This window comes from Triticum dicoccoides, chromosome 3B (assembly GCF_002162155.2).
Source record: "Triticum dicoccoides isolate Atlit2015 ecotype Zavitan chromosome 3B, WEW_v2.0, whole genome shotgun sequence".
Taxonomy (NCBI): Eukaryota; Viridiplantae; Streptophyta; class Magnoliopsida; order Poales; family Poaceae; genus Triticum; species Triticum dicoccoides.
This window is the reverse complement of record NC_041385.1, coordinates 64,550,880-64,563,657: the sequence shown is the minus strand read 5'-3', so window position 1 is coordinate 64,563,657 and position 12,778 is coordinate 64,550,880. Positions and strand designations below refer to the sequence as shown.

The following is a 12,778-nucleotide window of genomic DNA, read 5'->3' as shown; positions in this document are numbered from 1 at the left end:
CGCCTATTCGACTCCGGTCTCCGGCCGTTCGGACGTTTTTACTGGCCACTATATATAATGCGCGGTAGGGTTTCTCAACTGTCCACATCTTCTATCCACTATTTCCCCACCGCCGCCGCCGCTCCTGCCGTGTGGCCACTCGCCGCGGCCGCACGACGCCGTGCCCCTCGCTGGGGCTCCTCTCCGCTGCGGATCTGCGGCCCTGCTGGGCTCTGCTCAAGCCCGTCGGCCACTTGCTCTCTCCGGGTTGTTTTCTCCTTGGTCCAGCCACTCGTTTCCTCCGTGTTCCTCCCTTCAAGGTAGGGCATAACCTTCCCCCCTCATGCATTCACCCTTATCTATGGAGGGGTGTTGATATGTGCCTTCTTTCTCCCCTAGGTCACGATGCCTCGGTCCAAGCACTCAGCTCGCAAGCAAGTCGCCGGAGGGCCGGCTCGTCCGTCTCGTCGTGGTGGCTCCGACGACTCCCAGGAGCAAGATCGCCCTCGGAAACGTGTCGCTCGTCCCCCCAGCTCTTCTAGTGATTCCTCCTCGGAGGGGTCGGACTTTGAGGATGAGCTTGAGGAGGTGGAACCGGCCCCGTTGGTTGGTGTTTGCGTCGCTGCACCCAAGCCGGGCACTCGTCGTCCAACCTTTCACCCTCCTCCTCCTCCGGTGCAACCCCACGGTGATGCTCTTCACATCTCAATTGAGCCTCCACTGCCACTCGGCCGTCATGTTAAGCGTTTCAACGAGGTCCCCAAAGCTTCATATCTTAAATTGCGTCGTGATGTAGATCATTTACTGTTGTTAGGGATTCTCAGGATAGTCGCTTTCGCACAAATGTCCAAGCCAACATCTTCACCACGATTGTCATCCCTAAAGGCTTGTCACTCCATGTCTGCATTGATCTTGAGCACATTCGCACTCATCCGGAGAAATATCGAGGAGCCATTGAGCTCATTGAGTCGTCCAATCTAGCTGCTCCATTCGCATTTCAACATGATTTTAACCACGCTGCCATTCATCAGTTCTATGCCACATGTTACTTTGCTCCTGATAACATTGTCACATGGATGACCCCAGACACTGCACTCACAGCATCTTATGCTCAGTTTGTCACTGCCCTTGGATTTCCCGACACTGTGTTCAAAATCCACAAGGATGACCCCAACCATAGGCCCAAGGGCATTGCGGTGTGTGCGGATCTCCTTAGACCTATACCAACTTTGTCTGACATTGAAAAACGAAAGGGTCTAAACCAAGTCTCCATTTGGCGCTTTCCATTCAACATCATTTATCAGTGTATCATCCGCACCATTTATCCCAAGATGGGTGACAAGGGTTCCTGCAGCAGCTACTGCATTGATCTCATGCATCGCCTCTTCACATCTCCTAAAGGGAAGATCAATGTTCCACACTTTCTATGGCATGAGATCCGCCTTGCTAGCTTCCAGCACAAGAGGGCTTTTCCTCATGCACCTTTTATTCAGGCTTTTATCGAAAGTGTAGCTCCCTTTCCCATTGCCCGCACTCATGTACATGAGTGATGGTTCATTCCCGCTCACATGGTGGCTGATCATGTTCCTCCTCCTCCCGCTACTGCTAGTCGCACCGCCGCTAGTGTTCCTTCTCATGCTACCCATCCTCCTTCCAGTGCTGCCCCCTTTGGGCGCACTGCTCGTTTTCTTGGGAAGGCTCACTCTGCCATGATGAAGATGTTCACCTTCCATTGCTCCCAACACCACGATGTGGTCACTCGCATGGTCACTTCCAAGAACGCTCTGAAGGCTCGTCTGAGAGACTCAGGAGTGTATGATGTGAGTGACGATGAGCGTCTTCCTGAAGCCCCCCCTTCTGACTTTGGTTTTCCCTTCGGTCCTGAGTGGGCTGATTTCTTCGACGAGGCTGGTGGCAGTGGTGTTCATGATGATGATGATGAGGATGATCTCTAATGCTTTTATGTTTCCCCCTATTTTCTATTTTTGGATACTTGATGCCAAGGGGGAGTAGGCTCTATATGCATGTTATTCTAGCTCATTATGTAATAGAACTTATTGTTATGGTTGTGTTTTAGCTTGTACTGAACCTATGTTATGAGTTTGTTGAATCTGAGATTTGGTGAATCTACATGTGATGAATCTATATGAAGTTTAACTCTTGATTATCGTGTGTATGAGATTTGGTTATATTGGGGGCATCATCTTGAGGGGGAGCCCTCATCATGTTTTTTTATTTTAGTATCTATGGTATCACTTTGAGGGGGAGCTCGCTTGTTACTCATTCTTGATTATGGTTATTGAGCTCCACAACAAATACTTCCAATTACTATTATGAGTATGCATATGAGTTGTCATCAACTATCAAAAAGGGGGAGATTGAAAGTGCAATCATGCCCTTAATCATATTTTGATGTTGATGACAACACATATGCTAGGGACTAATCATGTTTATCAAGTATATCTCAGGATTATGTCTCAAAGATCGTGTGCATGGATCATGACTAGGGACAAAAAGCATATAACTCAAGAATGGAGATACAAGATATTGACTTCATTTATGGTTTGTTCTTGAGTATAGGGATCCCGCACTATTAAGAGGGGATCATTGGATCTAGTGAAAAACTTGCTCAAAAGCCACTTTTTCTATACCTTGCCTTCGGACGTCCGGTGTTCTACGGACGTCCGGCCACTTCCGGACGTCCGGTGTTCCTTTACAGAAGCATTTTTACGGATGTCCGGAACTCTCGGACGTCCGGCACTTTCACAACAGAAGCATTTTTACGGACGTCCGGACTCTCCGGTCGTCCGTATCCTGTACACTGGGTTGTGGCTCATAGTTTCACAGCGGCCTGTCGTTCGATGACTGTCGGACGTCCGGACCTATTTGTGCCTCCGGACGTCCGACGTTCTCCGGACGTCCGGCCCATCTTGTACACTTACGTTTCTCCAAACGGTCACTTTTACCCACCACCTATATATATACCTTTCCCTTCCACGGGATAGGGTTGACCATTCACTTTGAGCCTATCAAGAACACTCCTCACTCTCTCTCTCTCATTCATCCACACCAAATCCTAGATTCCCAAGTGTTCTAGGGGCATTTGAGAGAAGTTCTCCAATCAAGTGATAGATCCACTCCTTCCCCTTCTTTGCACCAAAGGAATTCGTGATTTGAGCAAGTTTGAGCTTTTCCCCATCGTTCCTGTTACTCTTGGAGGTTGGAGACTCCTAGGCGGTAGGAGTCATTCGGAGAGGAATCGAACTCTGTGATTACCCTCAGAAAAGTTTGTGAGGGTTTGGAGACCACCCCAAGGTCTACCACTAGTGGTTGAGAAACGCCTCCGTGGTGTTGTCTCAAAGGGAGAATAAGGTGAGCCTTCGTGGCGTTGGTGTGCCTTCGTGGTAACATCCACCTCTCTAACGGTGACTAGCTTCCCTCCAAGGAAGTGAACATCGGCATACATCCTCGTCTCCCGGAGTTGCGGTTATTCCTAACCCTAACTCTCTACTTGTGGTTACTTGTCTCTTTACACTTACGTACATCATATTGTGCTTGCCTACTTACATGTTTGTGTTACTTGCTTAGTACTTTGTGCTCACGTGCAATTGTTAGGCTCATCTTCATATTCCGCATTATTGCCTAAAATTGCTAAGTAATAATTAAAATTTGTAATTGTACCTATTCACCCCCCCCCTCTAGGTCCATCTCGATCCTTTCAGTATCACCCCGGACGATGAGCTTCTTGACCCCAAGGTCTGCCGCGATCCTGAGACCGGCAAGCAATCCCTCGTATTCAGCGGTGTTGTTCGTCGACATCTCCCTGGGAAAGTGCATCTGGATCACGTACTCTCCGATGGGTGCGACAAGCAGCACACCAACACCGGCGCCTTGTAGCGAAAAAGCCCCGTCAAAGTACATAACCCAATTGCGACTTGTTTCCTTGCCGGGGAGAGTGGTCTCCTGGATCTCTTCGTCGGGCGTTGAGGTCCACTCTGCAATGAACTCCGCCAAGACTCAGCTCTGGATCATCGAAGTACTTTTGAACTTCAAACCAAAGCTCGACAGCTCCAAGGCCCATTCCACAATCCTCCCCGTTGCATCTGGGTTATGCAGTATCCGTTGCTACGGGAGGTGGGTGACAATAGTGATCTTGTGTCTTTGGAAGTAATGACGCAGCTTCCTCGAGGACATAAGAAGGCCGAAGAGCAATTTCTGCACACCGGAGTACCTCGACCTAGCCCCCTGCAAGAGGGAGTTGACGAAGTAAACTAGGTGCTGCATCATCTTCTTCTTCTGCAGCACTTCGTCGGGGGCTTAGCCTTGCCAGGACTAGGCCTTGCCGGGGGGAGCCCTGACTCACCATCTGCCAGTCCTGTCGTTGCCACTGCCCCTTCATCAACCTCCCTCTGTGCCACCAGTGCGGCACTGACCACTTGATTCGTTGCCGCTAGATACAGCAGCAACGACTCTTGTGGTTTAGGCGCAACTAGTATCAGCGTGGAGGAGAGGTATTTCTTCAAGTCTTATAGTGCTGCTCCGGCCTCTGGGGTCCACTCCATTGGGCCCGCCTTTTTCAAGATTTTGAAAAAGGGAAGGGCACGCTCAGCAGACTTGGAGATGAATCTGCTCATGGCGGCGATGCAGCCAGTGAGCCGACGCACATCCTTAATCCGCCTAGGTGCCTCAATCTGCTCAATGGCCTTGATCTTGTCTGGATTCGCCTCGATCCCACGTTGTGACACAAAGAGCCCAAGAAGCTTGCGGGACGGAACGCCGAAGACACACTTCTCAGGGTTCAGCTTGAGGTTGATCTTGCGCAGATTTGCAAACGTCTCTTCCAAATCTTGCACAAGTGTTGCCTTGTCCTTGGTTTTGACCACTATGTCATCCATATAAGATTTGCAACTTGCAGGAGATATTCAAGATGCAAATGACAGTGCTATTATGTCGTTCTTGGATGTGTCCACATGGCCTATAGTCCCCTACGACATGCCTCAACAAGAAGATGGGTGAGTTACATGTAGCATGTGCTTTTGAAATACATTAATTGATCAATTGCTATCTTACTTAATGTGCTTTGAAAGTTGCACTTATGTTTTTTTAACACAGGAACTCATGTGGGCTATTCGTCCTTCGTTGTTTTCAATACTGGGACGGAGAAAAATTTATTACTGCTATTTCTCAGGTGGGTGCATTTTTAGTATGAAAAAATAGTACATTATATCATATATAAGTGATGAAAATAAAATTATTTTTATTACTTTTCAGGAATCTATTGATAGTTCGAGAGAAAGAATGATAGCTGGAATTGTTATGTCCCCCGAAAATAAGCTTACAGAAGTGAAGAACAAAGTAATTCAACTTGCGAAGAGGAAACAAAAATAAAAATATCATACGAGAATTCTACGTGATTTTCAAAATATTATGTGTTCATGAGTGGGGATTGTGTGTGGATGCTTTATTTTTTATGTGAGTTTCAAATATTTTTAGCATGTCAAGTTTATGTACCCTGACAAATTTATTAAAAATACATTTTAAACATTTTTTATTTTATTATTTAATTTATATTTTATGTTCAATGAGTGTTCTCGCGAATGTACGATTTGGGGTTTTAAAATACTCAGATGATATATGATGACGATATCTCAGAGGCGAGCGCCGCCCGCGCCGCACGTTAGCCGCTACATGGCGCACGTGGGCCGCGTCATCTGGCCAGCGGGCTCGCGCCGCGCGTCGCTCCATGGTTGGTCGTTGCCGGCCCCGAGGTTGATTCTACATCGGCCCGCGTGCTCCCCTCTGCGCCCGAGGGCGGCGTCAGCCTCGGGATCGCCCTTCGCGGCGGCTCCTGTGTCCTCCTCGTACGTGCGCCCCTCTGCGCCCGAGGGCGGCGTCAGCCTCGAGATCATCCTCTGCGGCGACTACTGAATCCTCCTTGTACGTACCGCCTCTTTGCGCCCGCTGGCGCCACTCGCGGGCCAGCCGCGCCTGTTAACGTTATTTTTAAAAAATTAAAGCAACCGGTCGCTGTGCAACGCCTCTGATCGCCCAACATGCATGATTTATAGACAAAATCATATATTTGTACAGAAAAAATGTATACATTACATATCATATTAAAAACAATGCCTATAGCGCCAAGAAATATATATTATAACGTAAAATTTGTATGTTGCATATCATATTAAGAACAACGAGTATAGTGTCAACAAATATGACATAAGTAAACACCGATTACAAGTCTCCCGTATCGATGTAACGAAACAAATATGTAAGTACTATTCTTTAATACAACCAAATAAATCGTCAACTGTAATCAGAAGTTGTTCTTTTTATTCAAACATTTCTTTGCTATGATCATCATGCCATGTTTCTGCATAGAAAGATTGTAATATACGTCAAAATTTTGTAAAGTATTAACTAAACAAGAAAAGAACGTTAATGAAATGGTGTGCACATACTTTGGATTCTGAGGACAATTGTTTTTGAAATGACCTTTCCCTCTGCATAAACCGCATAGACGTATAGGAGGTTCTCATCAAAACCTTTGGGTCTACCGTTTGTAGTCACACCAGGTTCCTTACCACGGCCTTTGTTATTCTGCCCTTTCAGTGCTCCTTTCGTATTGATTTTTTCTGGATCACCAACAAAAACATGATTTTGATCCGGCACAAAAGCATCAGCATGTGCAACTCTATGTTGTCTCACATAATCTTCCTCCTCAACATCCTTGTTTGCTATCACATCCTCGAGAGCAGCCTTCAGTTTATCAAATAGAAATGGTTTATGACATGCCGCATGATTTGCTTCCGCAGACAAAATAGTCAACTCATTGTACTTAGTTCTCTCCTCAGTACCTGCCCATCCCCATGCAAAGAGATCACTAGTGCATTTCACGGGCAGTCCACCTCTAGCATTCTTGCTGAATCTTCGCAGCACTAAGCACCCTGGTAAGTCCTACACGTTCAACCTGGCTAAAACATAAAGAACATGCTTGCATGGAAGACCTTTACGTTTCATACTATCACAACTGCACTTCACTGTTTCTTCTAAATTACTAGGTGTATAGTCCACTGTGAATCTCAGTTGCCTGTTATTTTTCCATGCCACTATGAATCTCCTAGTGACGACTCCACTGAGTCTATCTATGATCTCAAGAACCGCTGCCTTCTTCATTTCTTTCTGCAAGAGGTAAAAGTTCACCGCAGTGAAGTCACGGGCAGTGACTTTTTCAATGCATTTGAACTCATCGAGTACTGCTACAGGGAGTGTCTGTGTGGACATGCAGTTGTCGTGTGACTCGTTCTCACGGAGCCGAACAATGCAGTTCTCATAATGCACAACCATATCAACAATTGGCATGCCAGAGTCAAGATGCATATGAAGGCAAGAGTTTAGACTCTCGCTCCTCTGGTTACTCCGCATACCAAGGAAGAACCTGTCGTGGTTCTAAGCCTGACAGTAGAGTGGGGGGTAGGTATGGAGAGGCAAGGTCCTAGCTATGGAGAGGTTGTAAGCACAAAGGATGTACGAGTTCAGGCCCTTCCCGGAAGAAGTAACAGCCCTACGTCTCGGAGCCCGGAGGCGGTCGAGTGGATTATGAATGTATGGATTACAAGGTGCCGAACCCTTCTGCCTGTGGAGGGGGGTGGCTTATATAGAGTGCGCCAGGACCCCAGCCAGCCCACGCAGGAGAGGGTTTAAGGTGAGTTAAGTCTGGGGCGTTACTGGTAACGCCCCACATAAAGTGCCTTTATTATCATAAAGTCTACTTGATTACAGGCCGCTGCGGTGCAGAGTGCCTCTTGACCTCCTGGTGGTCGAGTGAGTCTTCGTGGTCGAGTCCTTCAGGCCAGTCGAGTGAATCCTCGTTGGTCGACTGGAAGGCGACCTCTTCTAAGGATGTCCTAGGGTAAGTTACTTGGAACAGGTCCATGACCCTACCCTAGGTACATAACCCCATCATTAGCCCCCGAATGGATTGAGGCTTCGAGTGAAGAAGGAGTTGGCGTCGTTTCCGATTAACCTTTGCGCTCTAGTTGTGCGCTATTCTGGATCAAAGAATCTCTTCGTTGACAGGGAGCAATTTGTCTTCGGTCGACTCGATCCATTCTATTTTTGCGTCGAGTGATCTTTCGAGCTTCGACGATCTCCGAGCGACGGGTCGCCGGAAACACCGCGTCTGACAGACTGATTTGTTGCTCGCGAATTCCGCGGGATGCGAAATTTGGGGGCGCGCGCGAAGCGGGGCAGACCGCGGCGTTCGGATGGGACGGGGCATAGACGCCTCGATCTCCGCGCCGCCTTTTTCGCCACGTATCCAGTCCTCATAACTGCTCCCAGATATGATTAGATCGACCGGGCCCACATGTCAGCCACTCAGAAGGGACCTTATAAATGTGCCCGGCGAGGATTTCTGTGCTGCGCCTCAGCATTCTCCCTCTCTCCCTCTGCTTCCTTCCTCCCTGCTCAGCGTGCTCGCTCTCGCTCCCGCACCACTTCCCTACGTGCATCTCACCGGCGACCATGGCCAAGGAGAAGACGGCGGCGCTGGAGCGTGCCAAGAAGGCGTCGGCATCGGAGAAGGCGAAGGGGAGATCTACCAGCCGCAGAGGGTCCTCGTCTAGATCCCGCCTGCCGAAAGGCTGGGTCCAAGGAGACTGGATCCAGTCGACCATCACGGAGAAGGACCTCCTCGACATGGCCAACGAGGGCTTGATCCCTCACGGAGCTGCGAGGTTGCCGGGGAAGGAGTGGCAGCCACAGCCAGAAGAGGGTGAGTGTGTGCTTCTGGCCACTCATGTTGATCGTGGGTTTTCCTTGCCCCCAAGCATTTTCTTCCGTGGCTTCTTGAATTTCTTTGGAGCGCAGCTCCACCACTTTACCCCAAACTCCATTGCCTATCTTGCTGCGTTCGTGTCCATGTGTGAGGGTTTCTTGGGCTGTCGACCGCACTGGGGTTTGTTCAAACGTATCTTCACGTGTCGCTCTCAGACCGTGAAGAAGGCGAGCCCAGGTGATGAGAAAACCTGAGTCGTCCAAATGTGTGGGGGCCTGGGGATTCAGGTGAGGAATAATAGCACCTTCCCGCCTATGTCCTTTCCCGAGTCCGTCAGAGGCTGGCAGTCGACTTGGTTCTACTGCCAGGTCCAGTCGACGCCAGGGCAGTCGAGTGGACTCCCTCCGTTTACCATGGACCGAGTGAACAAGCCCTCCCCTCTGAAGCTGATTCCGGAGGAGAAAGCCGACGTGAAGATGTTGATGGAGCGCGTGGTGCAGTTGGTTCGGGAGGGGGTGACGGGCATGGATCTTCTGGAGGTCTTCCTCAGGCGTCGCATCCAACCCCTTCAATTCCGGAGCCACTGTATGTGGTTGTACTGCGGAACTGAAGACGAGACTAGAGTCCATCCGGAAGAAGTCGACGATGTCACTCTGGAAAGATGGATGGTAGCCGTTACCGGAAACAGGGACAACCCGCACGGAGCCAGAAGGATTCCTCCACTCGACCACAACAGCGACTCAAACAAGGTACACTTGCTCTGCTCTCCACTATGTCCTTGTCGTATTCATTTCTGCTAACCCTGCCGACTGGTCGACTGATCCTTGTTTGGGCATCTGCTAGGCCTTCACCGAGCTGTACTCGATGCCCAATGGGGCACAAGCTTCGACTGAGGAAGGCGAGGCGAGTGGGGGCGAGGCGAGCGGGGGCGAGAGCCAGGAAGAGGAGGAATGGGACTCGGATGCTGCAGGGGATGATGACGACGATGATGATGATGAAGGTGATGAGGATGACATCGAGGACGAGGAAGAAGAGGAGGAGGAGGTCGTTCCACCGCGCTCAGAAAGGCGGTCGAAGCTTGTCCACGACCCTTCGACCGAACGTGGTAAGGGGGTTGCGACTGCCACTCAGTCGACCAAGCGCCCTCGGACCACCTCTCCGGCGCCGACTGAAAAGGCGCCGAAGCAGCCCAGGGCGGCCTCATCGAAGCCGACCAAGCTCCTGCCGAAGATGAAGGTGTCCATCCCCACCATATCAGGGTAATTGTGTTGCTCATATTTTCTTATTCTTGTGCGAACTTTATCTTTGGTCGACGCTGAGGTTAGTCGACTGATCCTTTGGAGTTGCAGTGCTGCTACCTCTGAGACTTCGGCCCGGGCCGATGACCACGAGATGGAGGATGCGGCAACTTCGAACCCAGGTACTGTATTCTTAACACCGTTTTTAGTCGACTGACTCGCGACCTCTGATCCTGATTCTTCTTCGCAGTTCCGCCCCATACTGTTATCGATCTTCCTGACGACGACGAGGATGAAGAACTGCTGGCACGCAGGAAGAGTCGGAAAACGCCCGCCAGTAAGGTGCCTCAGGATGCGACGGCGCCTGAGACTCTGACTGTGGAGGAAGGGAACACCACTCGACACACGGTGTCCTTCGCGAATCCACTGACGAGTGCTCAGCAGCCCTCCCTCTTCACGACTCACCACGTCCCAGAGGACCAAGCTGGTGCAGCGAAGGAGGCAATACGCCAGGCGGGACTCATGATGGAGCAGCTGAAGACCATCCGGGATGCGAGCCAGGCAGCTTATGACGCCAGCTCTGCCCTCCAAAGCAATGTCCAGGTCAGTCGACTGCTGTTTGTTCTGTTGGATATGCTACCAAAAACTTTTCTTTTCCGGGATTTATATTAGTCACCCACTGGGTGTGTCGAATAAACTCCGTGTTAGCGGGGGCACGCTGAGTGCACCCGCTGGGTGTAGTCCCCAAGGCTAAGGTCGACTGCTGGCAGTCGGCCTTAGGCTTTATGATGTCCATCTTTCTGTCAGTCGACCGGTCGACTGGATTTCACAAACCGGTGGGGGCACACTGAGTGCACCCACTGGGTGTAGTCCCCAAGGCTAAGGTCGACTGCTGGCAGTCGGCCTTAGGCTTTATAATGTAAGTCTTTCTAACAGTCTACTGGTCGACTGGATTTCACAAACCGGTGGGGGCACGCTGAGTGCACCCACTGGGTGTAGTCCCCGAGACTGTGGTCGACTGCTTGCAGTTGATCACAGTCTTAGAGAATGCATCTCGCACTTTTTTTTTGAGGTCGACTGGTCGACTTTGTCTTCAACAGGATTAGTGGGGGCACGCTGAGTGCACCCACTGGGTGTAGTCCCCGAGACTACGGTCGAATGCTTGTGTTCGGCTGTAGTCTTAGAAACGTGTGTTTTTCCCTTTTCACTCGGAAGTGAATTATTTTTGACATTTAGTCGATTGGTTCTTCGCAGAACTCTTGTGATCTTGTGACTCGCTACTCAGAACTGGAACAGAAGCATACTCAAGTCGAGCTGAGCTTGAAGCTGGTTCAGGAGAAGCTGACAAAGGCAAAGGAGGAGACTGAAGGTATGTTTGGTGAGACCTTGACGACTGCTTTTCCTCTTGCTTGTTTCAACATCTGATCTTGCTGTGTCTTGCAGGTAAGGTAAGGGAGGCCCAGCAGAAGAAAGACCTTGAGCTAGCTGAGAAGATCAAGCTTGCTGACGAGAAGTTAGCTTCAGTCACCAAGCTCGAACAAGACAATACCAATCTGAAAACTGCTCTTGGGATTGCCAACAAGGAGGTCAGTCGACTGAGAACTGACAAAGCTGCCCTGACCGACCAAGTCAGCAAATTGACTGAGAAGAAAACTGAACTGGAAACCTTCCTGAGTGGCCTTGCCAAGAAGCTGTTTCTTATGCTTGAAGGTAAATCTCCATGTTTGGCTAATATTTCCAATTGTGGCCTTTTCCATTCGACTATCTCCTTGACTTAGTGATCACCCTTGCAGAATTTTGTCAAAACTTTGAAGAAGAAACCAGCCGACTGGAGCCAAACCTTGACCCCGTCAATTCTCCGGTGAATGACGAAGTTGCCATGGATGTTTTCCGACTGGAGTCTCGTGTTGCAGCTGTCGTGGACTATCTCGCAAGGCTGAAGGCCGCCACTTCTCGCATCGACTCGACGCTCTGGCCTGAGGAGACACTTCAGAATGACCTTGAGTCGCTGATGGCCCGCTTGAACACGATCCCTGGTCGAGTGCAAGAGTGGAAGAAGTCCTCGGCTCGGTGTGGTGCAGATGTCGCTCTGTGTCTGGCCCGAGTCCACTGCAAAGATGCACGAGAGGAGAAGCTGGCGGCCCTTCGGGTGGCCAATACCAAGAAGCACGACTTCAGGTCCTTTATGGAGACTTTCCTTGCAGCTGCCACTCGGATCGCCTACGGAATTGACCTTGATGAATTTGTTGCACCTTCCAGCCCTCCACAGGAGGGGTAAAAAACTTCTTCTGGCTCGACTCTTTAAATTTGCCTCGGTATGCCGAGTGGAATTGTAACCGACAAACTTTAACAGGCTTGACGCCTGAGCACTTTCGGTTCCTTTAGATATCGATTCAAACTTGAATTTGGCGCTTGAATATGATTGCCTTCGGCTCAGAATGTCTTTTGCAGGTTCAAAGCAAGGTGCCTGTGCTTAGGCGAGCGCTTGGACTGCAGCTAAGCCTCCGAGTGAGAGGGTCGCTCTTCACTCGGTAGGATTTTTGTAACTTAGGCGAGCGCAGGACTGCAGCTAAGCCCCCGAGTGAGAGGGTTGCTCTTCACTCGGTAAGATTTTTATAACTTAGGCGAGCACGAGGCTGCAGCTAAGCCTCCGAGTGGAAGGCTGGCTTACCACTCGGTAGGATTTTGATAACTTAGGCGAGCACGAGGCTGCAGCTAAGCCCCCGAGTGAGAGGATTGCTCTTCACTCGGTAGGATTTTGATAACTTAGGCGAGCATGAGG

The 12,778-nt window shown here is 50.0% G+C and overlaps 1 long non-coding RNA gene and 1 pseudogene across 1 annotated transcript; one reads left to right on the top strand and one right to left on the bottom strand.

Annotated features, from left to right (window-relative positions):
• The window catches only part of LOC119279290, a 34,614-nt pseudogene extending 27,273 nt beyond the window's left edge, over nucleotides 1-7,341 (bottom strand).
• A 3,201-nt stretch (nucleotides 7,342-10,542) lies between these two features.
• Nucleotides 10,543-11,469, top strand: LOC119280786. Its single transcript, XR_005138176.1, has 3 exons — nucleotides 10,543-10,599; nucleotides 11,251-11,365; nucleotides 11,440-11,469. It is a non-coding gene; the product is annotated as an uncharacterized LOC119280786 (long non-coding RNA).
• Nucleotides 11,470-12,778: the final 1,309 nt, after the last annotated feature.